This window comes from Apium graveolens, chromosome 2 (assembly GCF_009905375.1).
Source record: "Apium graveolens cultivar Ventura chromosome 2, ASM990537v1, whole genome shotgun sequence".
Classification (NCBI taxonomy): Eukaryota; Viridiplantae; Streptophyta; class Magnoliopsida; order Apiales; family Apiaceae; genus Apium; species Apium graveolens.
Genome location: NC_133648.1, coordinates 63,627,417 through 63,631,975, shown reverse-complemented (window position 1 = coordinate 63,631,975; position 4,559 = coordinate 63,627,417). Strand labels below are relative to the sequence as shown.

At 37.6% G+C, this 4,559-nt stretch overlaps 1 non-coding gene across 1 annotated transcript; it reads right to left on the bottom strand.

The window, feature by feature from the left end:
* Window positions 1–4,188: 4,188 nt before the first annotated feature.
* On the bottom strand, window positions 4,189–4,295 carry LOC141709149 (small nucleolar RNA R71). The gene has a single exon (XR_012569740.1). It is a non-coding gene; the product is annotated as a small nucleolar RNA R71 (small nucleolar RNA).
* Window positions 4,296–4,559: the final 264 nt, after the last annotated feature.

The window sequence follows — 4,559 nt, the reverse complement described above, 5'->3', positions numbered from 1 at the left end:
TACTTGACCATGGTTAGTTTCTTACCATAGTTATCTAGTATAGTTAGCTTGGTTTGATACATTTATTTATTCGTTTACGCATTCGCTCAGTCGCTTATTTGTTTTCGTAATAAATTTATCGTAAACGGTTCGCGGTGTAAATCCTTTCTTATACGTTCTTTATATTTTGAAGTATCGTACTTGGATTTAAATTTGTAGGATTTTAAATTTGTAATTATATTGTGATTCTCGTAATCCTTGATAGTTCATAAATACGGTCGTTTTTCAAAGTTCATTTTTTTCGAAAACTAATAGCATTTACATACACTCATTTGGTACGTATAATCATAATATCAACTCAGAATCTTAAATTAAAAAATTGTATATGGTGTGTTCGCAAACGTTTTTATTAAATCACAAGGTTACTATTCATAAAGGTCTTTTACCGATGTTAAAAATTTGGGTCTTACAATCTTCCCCCTTTAGAAATAGGCGAGGATACGCTTCTCACATGACCACCTCGACTTCTCACGTTGACTTCACAGTACTGGATCTCTTCATAAAATTTCCACTCATCCGACAATTATATTTCCGGGTACACGTTCTTGTAGACCTATGACCTCTACACGTTACTCCACATATGCTAAGTCTGGCTGCAAGTTTATTAGCTCGTTTTCAATCATATGTTTGGCGTTGACGGTTAAATTTCCTAACCTCGATTCGTGGTACTCATTATAAACTTGGTGACCGTTCGACGATGGTGCTAATTTATAAACCAACTTTATTAGTCCTTTAAAGATTTTAACTGGTCCAATAAACCTTGGGTTCAACATTTCTTTCCTTTAGAATCTCATCACTCCCTCCCCAGGAGGCACTTTCAACAATACTTGGTCCGTTACTTCCTACTTTCTGTCTTTATAGTTCTGGCATGTATATCTTTATTGTTCATCCTAGGCTTCCACTAGTCGGGTTTCAATAAGTTCTAGGAATTTCTTTGGTCTATTGACTCAACTATGGTCGGTAACCTCCGTTTACCAATTTCTTCCCAACCTAAGGGAGAACGATTCTTTCTTCCGTACACCGCTTTGTAGCCATTCCAATGCCCGCATGATAACTTGTTATTGTCGGTAATTCGATTAACATCAATTGGTCACTTCATCTTCCTTAAAGATTTATAATATAGACTATTAGCGCATCTTCTAGTGTTTGGAATGCTCCTTCAACTTATTAGTTTCCCCCTCCATCACTCTTACTAGTGTTAGAGTTTTATTCCTTAACCTTTGCTCATTTCAGCGCATCATCTCTGTCGATTATTTTATGTAAGAAATTCTCATTGCATTTTTACACACTCGTCTCCTGTTACACGCTTAGCGCCAGATTTAACATTTCTTCCCGTAATAATGTAAGGCACGTCGGGTCCTGTTGGCGTCTTGAAGGAAGCACCATTTCATGCGCAATTGATTGATACGCTTTAGAATCGTGGAACGCTCAGCTTCCGCTATCGGTTAGACTTCTTTAATCATTCCTCGTATAACATTTATAGTACTATGATACCTCCAGGTCCTATTCATTATTCTCGCTAGCACATTAGACATATTCGTGTTTATTGGGAACAACTATTAGTGGCCTTTAAAGGGCGTATACGATCTTCCTTGCCTTCAGTCAGCTCTAACCATAACATACTTTATTCTTCCACGTTGTTCTTCGTAAGGGATATCGGCATCTATTTTCCGTATGCTTGCGTGGTAAGTACATTAGTACGAATTTTCTGTCAACGATAGGCGATTCTCTTAACCATTCCAAATAAAAGGCAAGCCGATAAACGTATCTTCAATGGTCTGGATAGTTCTCTCGCCCTTCTTGTCGATTTGAGAATTCTATGTCATGCCTCTATTCATTCTATTTCATAAAATACTTTGGAAAATAACCCAGTTGTGAAATTAAATCTTGGGTTCTTGCGTGGTGCGATATCAGGGGGTCTCTCTATCACCAATTATCTCTTCCGCGTTTATAATAATTATATAGAGAGGAGATCTATCATTTGCATAATAAAATAAACGGTCTTATTTAACCTATTACTCAGAATCCTAAAATAGCACGACGGTTTACTTGTTTCTTGATAATCCTCCTCCAAAATTTATTATAATAAACTCTTACTGCAATTTGGGTCATTTATAAGCCGCAATCACCAAAATTTTAATCCTCTCCTTTCTGTTTTCATTTTTAACCATGTCGAGTACTTGCTTACCTACTCAATGACATCCATTTTGATAAGTGGCATTTTATACCACTTAGAGCGTCTCATTATAACTTGAATTGGTGTCTTGTACTCCAGTATTTTGTGTATTTGACGCGCTTTCTAGTGTTTTTGCATTTCAGGGTATAACTTGCTTAAATAGGTGGTTTTCATCAAATAAAGCTTAAGGAGTGCTTGGAATCAGTCTAGGGGTGATGAGCAAAGAAATCAGCACAAACAGGATCAAAATGAAGAATTTTCCAGTAGCGTAACACGTGGCCGTGTGCTAGGAGCATGCGACTGCGTGCCAGCAGGCGACCGTGTGGAGGGAGCATGCGACCGCGTGCGTGCGGAATTTCATATTCTGTTTTTATTTGTTTTCAATTCTGTTTGGGCTTTTGTTGGCGCGGTGACTCCTGGACTCTTATATAAACCTTATGGGAAGACGTTTTCTTCAACAAGAGCGAAGGCAAGAAGATTGAGATGACCGTTTTAGCACGAAATAATGAAGAAGAGGAAGCATTAGTTTATCTTGTGATTCTTTTAATTCGTTGTAACAGTGGATGCTAGTTTTCTTTATGCTTTGAACCTTAATACTCTTCTGATGTACTTCATTATTTATTAAGTATTTTTCAGCCTTATATAGTTGTGTTATTAACATGCTTTCATATGAACCCATGGTGATGATGAGTTTTATTATGGGCTAATCGTTATCATGGGGTTCTAACGGATTTACTTATGGATTTATATAGTTAATTTGTTCTGATACCTTAGTGTGTTGTGAATGATTGATATCCTGGGATTGGTTGTGCTTATTCGTCTTATGTGCGTAGCTAACATATAAGATAGCGTGTTAATCTCTATTGAAGCGACAGTGAATATAGAGGTTTAGAACTTGCCATGCTAGCATAGGTTCATGTATTTGTTATGCATGATTCGTAGGTAATTTTAACCATCTTACTTGCCCTATATAATCACGATAGATAACTTGCGCATTAAACCGTTATGTTTTCAATTCTTATAGAAATATAAGGACAAAGCATAATTGGTGTCTATTCAACTTCTATCTCTTTTGTGGATGCTTAGTAGTAGGGTATTCGTACAACGAAAGTTGGCATTTACTAGTCTCGTGTTTTCTGATTAGTGTCATTACCATCACATGCTAAGGTTAAGAACAATGACTTGAAATGAAGTAGTAATAAAGTTAGAATTCCATGTTTGTCATATATAGTAATTCAACCTCAATTCTCTTTGTTAATGTTATTTAGTATAATTTCTTAGTTTAATAAAAACCCAATTTGTTATTTGTCTTAGCATTGAGCGATACCCATACATTGTTGCATAGGTGCATAAATTGAACTTAACCTAAACAAGTCTCCGTGGGAACGAATCTGATTTATATCTTATACTACTTGCAAACACGTATACTTACGTGAATATTAACGCGTGTCTTCGCCCTAACAAGTTTTTGGCGCCGCTGCCGGGGACTCGGTGTTAATTTTTAGTTTATGTGCTTGTCATCAGTGGTCGTTAAAGTTCACTGACTCAGACTCTTTTACTCTCACGGTTTATTTGTTTGTGTTTCAGGTACTCAGTACAATGGGAGATCCAGCAGCACGAACGAAAATATTGATGGATTTTTCTCAACCCAAGATCAATGACATTCAATCTAGCATTATCTGGCCAGCTATCACAGCTAATACCTTTGAGATCAAGCCTGGCAGAATTCAATCCAGTTTGGGGGTTCTCCAACAGAAGATCCCAATATGCACATTAGGGATTTCATTGAGATCTGCGACACCTTCAAGTTCAACGGTGTTTCTGAAGATGCTGTGAAGCTGAGACTATTCCCATTCTCTCTAAGGTACAAGGCTAAGAGCTAGTTACACTCTCTACCAGCTGGTTCGATTACTACTTGGGAAGATCTTGCTCAGAAGTTTCTTACTAAATTCTTCCCTATGGCGAAGACAGCTGCACTCAGGAATGCTATTACTCAATTTGCACAGCAAATGGGAGAATCGCTATGTGAAGCTTGAGAGCGCTACAAGGAGATGCTTAGGAAGTGTCCTCATCATGGAATTCCTGATTGGATGATCATCAATTGTTTTTACAATGAGTTGGGAGCACAGTCCCGACCCATTTTCGATGCAGCATTAGGCGGAGCATTATGGGCAAAGAGCTATGAGGAAGCTTATGATCTAATTGAAATGATGGCTGCTAATGAATATCAGTATCCAACCCAGAGATGTCCACATGGCAAGGTAGCAGGAGTTCTTGAAGTGGATATAGCTATGGCTATCACTGCTCAACTAAAGGCGTTGTCTATGAAGATCGATTTTCTGGC